Source organism: Topomyia yanbarensis, chromosome 2 (genome assembly GCF_030247195.1).
Source record: "Topomyia yanbarensis strain Yona2022 chromosome 2, ASM3024719v1, whole genome shotgun sequence".
NCBI lineage: Eukaryota > Metazoa > Arthropoda > Insecta > Diptera > Culicidae > Topomyia > Topomyia yanbarensis.
In genome coordinates, this window is record NC_080671.1 from 337,965,131 (window position 1) to 337,979,940 (window position 14,810).

The following is a 14,810-nucleotide window of genomic DNA, read 5'->3' on the forward strand; positions in this document are numbered from 1 at the left end:
AAATCTGAATTTTATCGTTGACGTAATTGCAAACATGACACAATTCAACAAACCGTAATTTACGAACATTGCCGTGTTCCATTTAATTTTACATGAAACATATACTTTACATGCGCAATGACATAAAATTACACATCCTACCATTCAGAACAAACGCTGTATGTGGAGTAAAATTACATGATTTACGAAATTAAACGTCATATAAAATTAAAATCAAACGTAAAATTAAGTCATTTTTGATGCTCGTATATGTCATGGTCAGGAGACGTAAATTTACACTATTTTTTCTAGGTGTGTACAAGTAGTTTCCAATGCTTCCTGGAATACCGAAAATCTTATGTGACATTTCAACCGGAGGCTCGACTTATGTGGTTTTCGTTTGAGGCGAAACTGAGTCAGTTCCTAACCCCAACTGCTGTCAAAATGTATGAACTGACAGCGGTTGGGGTTAGAACCTGACTCAGTTTCAGGTTCAAGCGAAATCGCCATTAGTGCAGAATTGGTTGGACCTGTGTGGGGAACCGGCAACATTGCAATATTGCGGAACTCCTCCCATCGGCATCGAGGAGACTTCAATCACAGATAACAGACGTTTAGGCTAGAACAAAATTGCTTCATAAACCTGTGTAAACTTTCAAATTGATAAACGTTAGAAATCCGTGTTTCACTGTTACCATCTGCGCAACTGTTTGCTAAACGTGTTTGACAGCTGCACTCTAACTGCATTGTATCGATCACTGCGCCATCTACAAACGTTTGCCAAACGAGCTTCAGACGTCTGATTTATTCGGAATCTCATTAGCGGGTATTTACACACGATTCAAATCGAGCCTAAACGTCTGTTATCTGTGCTTCAACTTTTACGATGCGGGATGGGGTTATCTTATCAATGATAATTGATCTAGCTTACTCGACGATCTTTGCTACAGTTTTAAAAAGGGTGCCTGCTTTACTGCCCGTGACCACAATTTCGTTTCCCTTGTTTCTATGAAGTTGAGAAAACAAATGGAAAAAATTGTAATAATTTTTGCTATTTTTGTTGCAATTTGAAGTCTTTGTCTTGTTCGTTGTTTATTCTGGATAAACAAGTGTAGTCTTCTGGTGCCTTTGATACAGTCTCAGTTATGCGCCTTTTTGGTGTCTAGTTTGGCTTCCTTTTTCAGTTGAACTTTCAATCAATAATTTTGTGTGTTCCTGGGACTGATACTCCTATCCTGACTTATTTTATGACTTAACCTCACATAGTTTTTAAATCAGATCAAGATTTTAGCGCCCCTCTAAGGTTGGCGCCCACACGCTATGGCTCTGTAAATACTAAATGCAATATCTTGATAAAATCTTTATGCCCTATCATCAACAGAAAAACCGAAATCGTTGAAAAATTGACTAACTATAAGCGAATCATATACGTCAGATTTACAACCAAAATTTTGATTCCTTCCAAAAAATTTTCTTGCATTTTTTAGCTAGAAATATTTGACACGTATTTTTAGTTTTTGCTGAATATGATTTTTTTTTCAAATTATTAGTTTGTGAACTTTTGAAGTTTAATAAATTGAACATTTTTCAATCACCGATAATTCGGAAACGATTCGATATATGGAAAAAATTAAATAAAACGACGTTGCGTTTCTAAATGAGCTTACCAAACAAATTTTACAAAAAGTTATTTTTTGTTATATAACTTATGGAATTTGCAATTGTTTTAAACAAATTGAATTTTTTAAAGCTGGACCAAATTTTTTTACATTTTTTTTTCTTAAAATATTAAGAATCATGTAGAAAAGATTGTATAAAAATTTGGGAGTGGATATCAAAATATTTTGCGAGATATGGCAAATTAAAAATTGAAACAAGGTAATTTTACACTAAACACCCAGTGATAGGCTTGTTATAATTGAAATATCTCGTAAAATACTTCGAGTTCCATTCTAAAATTTTCACACAATCTTCTCAATATAATTATAAATTATTTTAAAAGGCTAAAAAATGTTTTTTTCTTTGACGTGATCCTAAAAAAAATCTTTGCTTCTAACATTTTCAGAATACATAAATTACATAACAAAAACAAATATTTAAAAAAAAATTCTGGTGAGATCATGCGAAAACGCAACTTTCAGTATTTAATGCTTTTTTCACTAATCTAATAGTTGCTATGCTATCAAGGATTGAAAAATGTTCAATTTTATTAAATTTATGAAATTTAATTAAATATTTTATAAAGTCCCAAAACCCATAACTTGAAAAACATATCAAATTCATCCAAAGCCTAGAATTCGTGTCAATATCTTTTAGCTAAAGAATGCAAAAAAACTTGGAGGAAACTAAAATTGTAGTTGTAAATCTGACGTGGAATAACTCGCATTCTACAAATTCAAGACTTTTTTGGTGGTATCCAAGTGTCATAAGCAAAAAAAAATTTAAGTCGCCCTGAAAACAAACTTTTTTTATAACATAAGTATATTAAGAAGATTATTTGAAAATTTCAGAAAGTTACTTGAAGTATTTTACGAGATATTTCAATTATGACAGGTTTATCACTGGGCGTTTAGTGCAAAATTGCCTTTTTTTAAGTTTATAATTGTAATATCTCGCAAAATATTTTGATATCCACTCGCAAATTTTTATACAATCGTTTTAACATAATTCTTAATGTTTTAAGAAAAAAATATGTAAAAAAAATTTGGTCCAGCTTTAAAAATAATCAATTTGTTTCAAATAATTAAATAAATTTCATAAGTCATATAACAAAAAATAATTTGTTGTAAATTTTTTTTGGTAAGCTCATATGTAAACCCAATTCTTTTTACTTAATATTTTTTCCATATATCGAATCGTTTCCGAGTTATCAGTGATTGAAAAATGTTCAATTTATTACACTTCAAAAGTTAAAACTAATAATTTGAAAAATTAAGACTAATAATTTGAATTTATTACATTTCAAAAATAAAAAAAATATGTTCAGAAAAAAACAAAAAATACGTGTCAAATATTTCTAGCTAAAGAATGCAAGAAAATTTTTTTGGAAGGAATCAAAATTTTGGTTGTAAATCTGACGTGGAATGACCCATATACACTGTACTGATTTGGAAGCGTTTAACGAAAACACACAAATCCTGAAAATGAATGCATAGAATCATTTTGAGGACTTTATTCTCCTTCCTTGGACTAGAAGATCGGAGGTCCACCAGCTGGCTGGTATTGAAACTTCTGAAATTATGTTTCGCTGATACATGGAGAGATTTGGAACAAAATCTGTAACGTTAAAACTATATGGAACATTTTCAATAAATTAAGTAAAGGGATAGATTTATGTTAACCCTAGATAAGTAGGAAATTTTAAATGGAAGAATTTTTTTGAACGATAAACGTAAACTCTATTAAAATAAAAACAAACAAACAGTAAGAGAAGTCTAAAGATGGGAAGCAATTAGCTGAAAACTTGAACACACATGTATAATTAAAAGTAATTATTGAAAAACGACAGTAAAAATATATTTTAGTAATATGCTATATTTCTACTTAGTGGAGAAAACTTTAGGTAATAAACCTTTTTTTCTCCACTAAGGAAAAAATTGTTTAAAACTATATTTACGCATTAAGGGCACAGAACTTATAACTAAATTGCGTTTCGACTTCGTCTCATCAGAATCCGACACTAACTTAGTGACAGGGCTAGGCTAGCGCCGGATTGACGCTAGCTCAAAAAAAAAAACTTAACATGAACTCTTTTTGTTGCGGGACATCACGAGGGTTTGCTCAGAAACACAAATCGTGTTTTTGGAGCTAGCGTCAAGCCGGCGCTAGCCTAGTCCTGTCACTAAGTTAGTGTCGAATTCTGACGAGACGAAGTCGAAACGCAAATTCCATGACTAATTTATATTTTAGTAAGAATTAGTAGATTATTTATGCTAGTCGTAACCAGATCCGAACTTAGTACTCGTTTTCTATTTTAGACCAAAAAGAAATTAAAAATTTCGTTCAGCGCAAGAGGAGATATTATCGTTCAGTTTCTCACAATTAGCTTCCAGTGAAAGTTGTCAACTTGTGTTGCGTTGCGTTGCGTTGCGTTGCGTTGTGACGATGATTTTGGCGGATTGCACACTGACTTCATCATGTTTGACTGCTGATTATCTAATAAGAGTTGCTTAGGAAGTGGTAAGTAGGAATTCATACCAATCCGACCCATATTAAAACCTCAACAGCATGATAGCCATCATTGCCGGCCGCCCCCATCTCCATCGTTCACGGGGAAGGATAAAGGATAAGGTAGACAGGAAGTGTTGATGCTCCACCTACTTAACGGAAGGACGACGATTCATCAGACTCTTCCATAGGTGTCGCGGAGTTGGTGGTTTGGAAGGGTATCAGGTCTAGGATTCGCTCCAAGCAAACGATGCGACCTGTAAAGCATATTTTATTAGGTAGTTGTTTAGTTAGTCTTCGAGTGCACGATCACTCGAAAAAGAGATGATCTTGTTTAGTTTTTGGTTATTTTTAAACTCTGGGCAGCCGGCTACCGAGAGTATACTATGTTCCCTAAACAAAAGCAATTTGAACTCCACACGGCCGACCGTGGGAGTATTGCCTAGAAAAGCTAATCTTATCTGCGTAATGGGCCGGATCACTATTTATTGCAACAGTATTTGGACAGAACTCGCTACTTCTTCTCTACGATATATTTATTGGCTTGAAAACTACCAAGTGACAGCATATTATACTGGCAAAAATAGCGCGAGATGTTATAAATCAAGGAAAGTATTTCTTATTTTCCATATCGGATTGTTTGTGGAATACAAGTATACGAGCGATAATACCGAACACTGAAGGGAAATATAAAGGATTGTTAATCTGATGCACGGGCTTGTTAGCAATAACGGAGCTTTAAATAAGGTTCATAAAAACAGACGCGGCGAATTTTCAATACGTATTGAGCCGTGTTCATAGATACTAGTCAGATTAGTCGTATTGGGGCTAATTTCCGATCAACTATTCATTTTTACGGCAATGTTTTCTCGACTAGATCTGTTCGCACCCTCTCATTCTGTTCGCACCCTCTCATTCTGCGGTCTAAGGACCAAATGTCATCAATAGACTTAGAATCGCGTGGAGGCATGAGATAGGAAACTTGTAAGAATTTTGCTATCCCACCGTTTGACTACCAGAATGGATGGGAGAACAGTAATACTAGCAAATACCGACTACCATAAGAGCGGTGCAAATTTGAGCGAGTGACGTAGAGTACTGCACTGAAAAAAGGACCAGGAGTGCGATTTTACGAAGTTTTAGCTTCCGATGGCCCTACATTTTCTGACAAAGTGAAGTTCTTGAATGTTGAGATTTTTATTACTGTTTAGAAAAGCAAAAGTATCATAAAGCTAGTGTCAGGCCTTCATGAGACCTCAAGAAGTCACTTTTGGAGGTATTCGTAAATGTAGATTTGTCGGTAGACGGTTCCAAATATAATAGAAAAATACCTAATTTAACACAACTACAGATCACTTGCAACATAAAAAGCTTTTTGTGAAATTCGACAGCTCCATCTTAGGCCAATTCAATAAATTTCCTGCATGAAAGTTTCCATTTTTTAAAAACGGTTTTTAAGCCAAAGCTTTGGAAGTTAAACCTTGGCGTGGAAGTGCCGGTATATTAATATATTCTGTTACTTAGTGTAGAATTAGATTTCGTCATTTACGGCTAATATACAACCGCCAGAAGAAACTTAAAACGTTGGTACACAATCAAGAAAGGCGAATCAGAAAAGGTATATGTCAGTGATTCACTAAATACAGACTGGAAAGAGGGTAATATGGAAAACCTTAAGGTCCGCCCAGATAAAGTCTTCGGTACGGAACAAAACCTCGGCCTAGGAACTCCTAGCATGTTGTTAGTCGCCTCTTACGACATGGGAGCAGTCCCCAGAGGTTCTATTCTTGGTTGAAATAGTGCAAAAAGATTTCAGCCCGCCGGACACCACACGGCTTCAGTGAAAGTTGTCAACTTGTGTAAGAAATTAAACTGTCGCTTTGAAATGACAACAGCAAGTAGCAACTTGCCACTAGTCGGCGCTTCGATCGGCCAGCAATCGCTATACGGAACTTGTTTGCAAACGTGGATACAATGGTGACTCACGCGTGCAAACCTGTATGCAATGGTGATTTTCAACGTATTTTCATTTAAATGTTTACACAGTTTTTTCAGAAAAGTCTTTTCTGTGTGCGGTAGGTGTGATTGAGACTGCTGCAACTTGGTAAGCGTAATTGAGAGAAAAACAAAATAATCTATCACACACACCTATTTTATTGGCCAGCAGTGTATATGTCTGTTCTCTGCGCTATATTGAAAATTTTTACTTAAAACAATTAAAATCTACCACATGTTTGTATGAAAATAATATCTTCTTACACTCAATACAATGCAAAGTGCGGAATTCACGCTGACGCGTCGTTTCAACTTGATTAATTGCTCACCACACTGAGAGGCTAATGATCCGTCATTGTTTTGGCGACCCTTCTCTATCGTATTGCGTCAACTAGAACCATTTCCCCCTTGCAACGGCATACACATAGCAGCTCTATCAAGAAGCTATTCCACGTGACAACGCTAGCACAATCAGCTGATGAAACATCCCCACCAAACTGTCGGGCGATTTGACGAGATTAGTTCCACCACTCTCGCCGGCCGGTTCGTATACCAACGAAACGTTCGTTTACGGGACGGGATGGGGGAGTACGTCGTTCACCAGACAAGGGGACACGCCTTGAGATAGATTGGATAGATGGACGAGCGAGTGACGTTGACATTTAACGCGCGGCGCGAGAGAGATCCGAGCTCGTATGTTTGCGAAAAGTTCGGTGTGGTGAACGCGATTGCGGTTTGACGGTGGATTGAATGTTAAAATAATCGGATAAAAATGAATTGATACTCGAGCGATGGGGAGAAGAGCTTTAGGGAATGATCCGTTAGATCCGTAGCCGTGTTCTGGTCTCAGCGGGAAACACCCCTGGCAAAAAGAAATTATTTTATTATTGCTACTCGTACAATTTTTAAGATTACCTTCAACAACATCATCACCGACTGACACAGTAACCTCAGGTCGCCTGCAGTACCGCAACGGCAGTGAACCTTGCCGAATGATAAATGAACACATATACTTCGCATCAAACGAGCAACTTCTCAAGGGGCGTTCCTTTCGTCTGGATAGCATTTTCCTAACAGCACAGCGAAATGATTGTGCTAATGTTTTTCTTCTTTTGCTAACGACATCGATCGATAATCATTTTCAGGATGATACCCATCGCTTACGGGATACGTGGTTCCTATTTACAGCTCGTCCCAATGATGCCACAAATTTCAGCTTCTATATCCTCTTCGGTCAATTTCTTGCAAGCCACCTACGAACGAGTGTCATTCTTCAACCCATTTAAATTCGCTTGTTGCCCCATTCCGAACCCAATTGAGGAGAGCCTCTCTTCCGCTCCGAATTAGCATTTTTTCGCAGCAAATCCGTGAAACGAAACAGAAGCGTTAAATTAGCATAGATATCCATCATCATTACAATTATCATAATAAAGCAAAAAGTAGGGAAGCTAATAATCCTTGGTTCCTTCCTTGCACCGATTGACGGTCGAGATGCTGCCGGATTGTTTACACAGAAGGGAGCGCATAACAATGATCCCACCACCTCCCCTGCTGTGTCCAAAGGTGGAAGGAATAAACTGCTGCTCCTTGCCGCATAGTCTGACAGTCTCGGGAAGAACCCACCCGTCGTGAAACGTAGACCGGAGCAATTTGCATTCAAATGCGAACGGAAGTGCGGTTATCAATATTCAATAAAATAAAACTCGAAATAATGAATGGTGTTCGGTTCTCTGGCGGTGACGGGTCCAAGTGAGTGATTCTGTCGATCTAACTTTCATCGGAAGGGACGGAAGCCCGCTAGGAGAACCAAGACTCTCTAACTGTCGACCGTTCGTTGTTCACGATGCAATTTTACCGAAAATGTACTCACAATACTTACAACCCTGTCAACATCCAAAAGGAAACTTCCTCCAATCTGTTTTACTATTCTACCAACGAACCCCTCCCGACCTTCAGCTTCTCTTTCTAAAGTCCTCAGCATTGATGAATGGCAAACTGCCGATCGATCTGGCATTAATATAGACGTGTAGAATCCCTCACACATTTTTATCCCCGCTCTCGGGTACTACCAGGCGCCTGAATTGATGCATATCGCGATTTACCCAACCTGCCCTGCAATCCCCAATCCATCCCTTCACTAGCACGTACGACTTACGAGTGGATCAGTGTATGTATTCGAAGTGTATCGAAACAAGAGGAGGATTATCGTCGATTGATTTTGCATTCGCGAAGAGGACCAACGTCCGACGACGCACGGCGCAACGGCCAACGACTCAATCGGGGAGGTCGTGAGTGACGCGGGTCTTCGTCGTCAATCCGTTCGTTCGCCCATTGATGCTGAGGGAGCAGATCGGGTCGATCGGAACGATCTGATTGTTGCGCTTTCCGCTTTGTGGTAAGGTGGACCTGCACGGTGTACGGTGGAAATTGGCAATTTATTGTAATTCGTATTTAAATCGTTCGTAACGATATACAATTTGAGTGCCTGGTCGGAACCTAATGAAGGGAAGCTTGACCGTACAGCGTCGCGCAACTATGTACATCTCAGGATTGCGCAGACCGGAGCGGAAGCTGCGGATTTCACGGTGTAATTGGAGACTCTGTTGCTGGGGAACGCCTACCGGGCGGGAAAGTTCATGCGGTTCCTGAGGTCACGTCAGGCAGCGATCGATCGATGCACCTGTTTGCGGTGGAAGGTGTACGCTGTTGGTTGGCAGCTTGAGCATAATGATTGGCACGTTTTATGGCGCTGATGCCACCTTGAGGTGTTCTTTGATAAAGATACTGTATTTGTTATTAGTTCGCTTATTTTTTTCATTCATATCCATAAACGAACCTGCTGCTTTAACGGTTTGCCTTTCTCATGTAAAAAGGATATATAATCACTCTGAAATTTGTATTTTTAACTGAAGCCCGGATGGCCGAGTCTTATATCCTAATCGACTCAGTTCATCGAGATCGGTAAATGTCTGTATATGTGCTTATGTATTTTATAATGTCACTCATTTTTTCAGAAATTGCTAGGTCGATTTGCATTAGTTATAGATGAACGGTATAATGCTCCCAAAAGCTGCTATTGATTTTTTTGATAATCGGACTTCCGGTGCCGGAGTTACTGGTGAAAGAGTGCAGTCACACAGCAAAATCCTATATAAACTGGTACCACCATGATGTCTAAAGGATACAATGCATATTAAAATTGGTGGAACATTACTTGTATTTGCCGGTCTATATCACTAATGACCAATCGAAGTTGTTTGACCACATTGGCCGCCTTGATGCCCCCGGGAATCTCGCTAAATGCTTAGTTATTATCGCACCTGTTTTTCTATGATTTTTGAACCGATTTTTAAAAACTTGATTTTAAATGAAAGAAACAATACTCCCATTAACTGCTATTGAATATCATTCAGATCTGACTTTTCGTTCCGGAGTTACAAGTTCGTTACTGTGGTCACATAAGAATTTGTTACATAAACCCGTGCTATCATTATACTTCAGAAGTTGAAAATCTATTGAAATGTTATGTAGATCACGATTGGGATGTTATGTTGGAGATTTTGAGGTCGGCTGTCTCAGTCTTTTATAAAACCAAAACAAGGGTTTCCCTTGTTTTGATTTTTTAAAAGACCAAGACAGCCGACTTCAAAATCTCTTTTGAAATGGACATCAAATTACTTCGATTCGCAAATCTAGAACGCTGATGTCCAATCAAAGATTCTTTAACTATTTTGTCCATCTGCGAGAATTCCAAAAGTACTGGGTTCCGGGCATATTCCAGAACAGAAAAGTCACATCAGTTCTTCGATGTCACCAAATTCGTATTTTTGATGCCAAATGTCTTTAAAATGTATGAAACGTCGAGATTTGATGTCATATCGATTTTTTTTAGAAAAGTTGGCTTTTTAGGACTGCAGATTTCGCACCTTTTTGCTTTTGTTATATGAAGAAGGGCTATGCAATCTCTTCAAAAATCGACTGTCTAACCAAGGCCCGGAGGTCCAAGTGTCATAATACACTCGATTCAGTTCGTCGAAATCACAGCATGTCTGTGCGTGTGTGGTTTTATACGGTAGAAAAAATCTTGCTTAGGGAGTGGGGTTGGAGAGCAACTAAAACTACTACTCTTGCCACGGAACATGAATCCTCCACGGCACTACCTCACGCCATGATTTCGGGAAGGGGTTATTTCATGCGCAAAGCACCCACGCTAGTATAACTGTTTTGGTAGTTAGTCCCTTGAACAGCACCAGTTTGTGTGGGTCGAGCATTAGTGCTCTTCCCCTACGAGGACAACCTGGGCGGTAAACTACCGATTGTTCAATTTGCTGAAACCTTTGGCTTTCAGCACTACAACTTCTTAAGCCCTTTGGATCCCTGTCCAGTGCCACTCAGCACCACAGCTCCTTTAATCCGTTTGACTCCCTTCTTGTGGCATTTAACACCACTTGTTCCATTTAACTCCCAACTTGTTTGCAAACTACTGGTTCAGTTCCCGACAGTGGACCTAGCTTACTCTGCCGGAAATTCCCCAACAAAAGAAGTTCACCCGTGAACGAAGTTAACCAGTGCAGCATGGCCTCCGTTTCGTTGGTGCCTAGACAAGCTATACCCGGTGCTCTGTCGCAGTCTACTTGACTAGTCTTCGATACTGCATCTAGCCTACTCCGGCGGAGAGCTTTCCGGCGGTCATTGCTATCCCAAAACTGTTGTTCGTTGTTCATCACGCTATATCCGCTGTAAGTCGGTCATGATCTACGTCACCACTCCGTTGACGGCGTTCCACGTAGACGACATTATCCGGGTTGATGTCCGGTCCTCTAGTTTCAAGCATATCTCTGCGTTTTTCTTCGTGCCTCGGTCATTCAACAACCACATGCTCCGGGGTTTCCTTGACTTCTCAAACGCCGCGTGCCCGAAACGATGAAAATAGTTTCTGAAGGCGCCATGGCCCGACAGGAGCTCTCAGATGAAAGTTTACCTTTCCATGATTTCCATAGACGCAACCCGACAGATTTAGGATGAGCCAGTAGGGCCATCTTCCTTTCAGCGCGTTGTCCAATTCCTGCTGCCTCATCGCCATCGAATCAATTCTTACCATCTCGTGTTTCTGGTGTTTCTCCAATTGTAGCACTCGATATCCTCCACCAGGGTGATACAGATGAGGATCATCCCGGCGACAATGCTTACTGCCTCCGACGACATTGTTCTGTACGCGCTCGCGACTCGTACGACCATCAGCCGGAACGTCCTGTTCAGCTTTTCGCGGTCCCGCTTGGTTTTTAGTGTCACTTCCCAGACTAGATAGCAGACTATCGTGCTGCTTCTCGGACGGCTGATGTTTGTAAGGATCCTCTCTATTGCGTTCGTTGCCTTCGACAACCTTTCGCAGTGGTAGTCGACGTAGTTGTTGAAACTTAACCGGTCGTCTATTATCACTCTCAATTGCTTCAGTGCACGCTTCGATGCAATCACGCCTCTGTCTTGTGATGAGCTTGATCCCCTTCATCCAGTACTCGGTCACTTCTATTGTTTCAGTCTCTGACATCTCCACTTATTGAAGTGTCTCACCCATCACCGTTAGTGACACATCGTCCGCGAAACTCACGATTGTCACTTTCCTGGGACCGAGAATTGAGCCCTGAGAAACGCCCGCGGTGACTACCATTAACTTCTGTCCTTCGTTCATCCCGTACAACAACACTCTGATCTGGAAGTAGTTCTTCAGAATCTGGCATAGATAGTCGTGGATCCTCATTCTGCGCAGCGCTGTGGCGATGGCTCCCCAGATGGCCCTGCTAAATGCATTCTTCACATCTATGAGGACCACGGGGCAGTATTTATCTCCTCTTCGCTTGCGTTTAGATGCCTTCTTCGCACTCACGAGCATTGTCCGTATTGCATCTACTATCGATGCTCCTTTACGGAATCCAAACTGCATCTTGGACAGTTCGCGCTCACCTGTCGTGCATTTCGTCGGCCTGTTAAGGATGATTTTTTCATGAGTTTTCCGAGTGTATCCAGCAGATATAAGGGTCTATACGAGGCAGGATCACCCGGTGGCCTCCCTGGTGACAGCAACAACAGCATTTGGACCTTCTACATTTCGGGGAAGTTACCTTCATCTAGAAACTTCTGTAGCGCCATCCTGAACATGTGCGGGTATGCCAGCACCACTTTCAGTATTCCATCCGAACCTGGAGCTTTCTTTGATTTCAGTCGCTTCGATGCTTCTACGAGTTCATTGTTAGTCAACTGCCAATCGTCCGTGTTTGCTCCTTCTTCTTCGCCGTACGGTGTCATTAGCCAAAAAGTTGGAACGTCTGTTGGTAAGAAACCCTCAACGATTATCTTCGGCTTACCCGGGCACATTTCGGCTGATGCCATTATACGTCCATTACAACTCGGTACGCGTCGCCCCAGCGATTGACGTCTACTTATCTGCCCAGCTCCTTGTGGCAATCTAACTTGCTAAGCGTGATAGCCCGCTTTAAAGCGGCCCTAACTTTCCGAAACGCCGCCTTGCGCTTCTCACTAGTTCGCTCCGATACTGTTCTCTGAGCCTGCCTTCTGGCTGTGAGACAAGCAGCGCGTATCGTACTGAGTGTCTCATTCCACCCGTGAGCTGGACGTCGTTCACTGCGTGGCTTCAGTTTTCGCAGTATTGTGGCGTCACAGACCGTCACAATCCTTCTTGTTAAATCAGCCTCGTCAACGTTCTCAGTCCAGCTGTCCGGCCGAAGTTACTGAACGAAGAGGTCTTTGTTGAAAGCTTTCATCTTCAAGTTTCGCTCTCCAGTTATCCTTCTCCGTACTGCAGCAGGGTTCCGTTGGACGAGACGGTAACGAATCGCCTTGTGGTCGCTATGGGTACACTTCTTGCATACTCTTCAGTCCATGTTCGCCGTCAGTGAAGGACTACAGAATGTAACGTCGACGATAGACTCCCTCTCATGTCTCTGGAATGTAATAACAAAAAATTCATTGTGCAATCGTACGTCTAATTTTGCTAGAGCTGGATATACCATATTGTTTTGGTTACTCTACTGCCCCACTCCACAGCCCAGGTATTGAATTCACCACCAATGACTGCCGGCTTTCGGCAGATCAATAGCTCAATTAACTGTTCCAACGTTAGGCTAAACTGCTCCACTGTCAACCTTGGAGGTGCGTAACAACGGAAACGCCGTTGATTTCGGTAACTACGAAGCCTTCGTATAAACGTTCTATCACTTCTTGAGCTTGAGCTTGTGAGCTTGTGCGACCACCTCTGGGTATGAACGTTCCACCACTTCTTGAATAGAGAAACTGCCCATAACGCAGCCGTTTCCGATCGATGCGCAACTCAGTTACCGTTATCAGGTGAGGCTTGATACGGCTCTGCAATCAAAGCGACATCACACATCGTCACTGTTGTGCTATCTTATGACAAGCGCCATTTAGCACATTTCGAGAAAAACGATTTTTAAAGTTTGAGATTCAATAGCTTGAAACTTATAAATGGTATAAACAATCCAAAGAAGACAATTGATGCTCGTATCTATTCTGCATTAATCTCTCAAATATTACGAAGATCGGTTGACTATGTTGCGAGTTTTTACAATGAATGTAAACAAAAGTCGCACTCACACGTGTCATAGGCGTGTATTGATGACAAAATTTGTATGACGTGTCATAATCGTGCATGGAAAATTTTCCATAGAAAAAAATCATAAATTTTTAACTTTTATTCATATCTTTGCGTTCCTATGGTCTATAAACAATCGGTGAAATGCATTTTGAAGGAAATGAGTCAGGGAATCTAGAAAAAAATATTATTTTTGATTACAGTGTTGCCAAATATGCTTAATTTCCAGTTTAAAACTAAAACTGTGTTTTTCTCACAACTCGTGTAATTTTCTTTTGAAAATGTTTATGCCATTGTGTTTCTCAGACATTTTCACCCATAAAAACGTCTAAAACTTCAATATAAATTGAGCAAATCCCTAGATACAGTGATTTGAAGCAAAAAACTCACAATTTATCATCATGTTTCTCGCTATATCTAAATAACCAAGTAGAATTTCAAAATTCTGAAAACGCCACTTTGTAGAGATTTTTCAAACAAGTAATGTGGCACATCTAACTCAGTTTACCCCAAAATGGCGTTTGTCATAAGATAGCACAACAGCGACGACATAGTTTCTTGCGCAACCGTTGCTGTGCCGTGTCACAGTGATTCAGATTTATCCGTTACCGTTAACCTGCAGTCGCCCTCTTGTAGGGTAGGTATTTGAAGTCACCCGGCTCGTGGTCGTTTCCCCTCATTTCCAGCACATTCTGGATCTATCTAGGCCTTTGCAAGCATCTGCCAAGTGCCCAAAGCCCAAGCACTTGAAGCGTTTCTCCGCTTGTTTATTTGCTTGTGGGGCTCCAATGGGCATCTTGACCATCAGCAGGCGAATCATCGTTGTTTGAGTTCTTTCGAACCACTTCTTTAACCGGATCATCATGTGCACTTCGCCAAGGTTGCACTGTGCCTTCAGTGCACATCTCAGTGCGTCTGCCGTCATGATCTCTTCCCAACAAACATTAGGAGCTGAACTATAAGACTACGTGTTGATTTAAAGCAGATTAAAGGTTATGTAAGCTGAATAAAACTTTCGCTGAACCATTTAAACATTAACAGT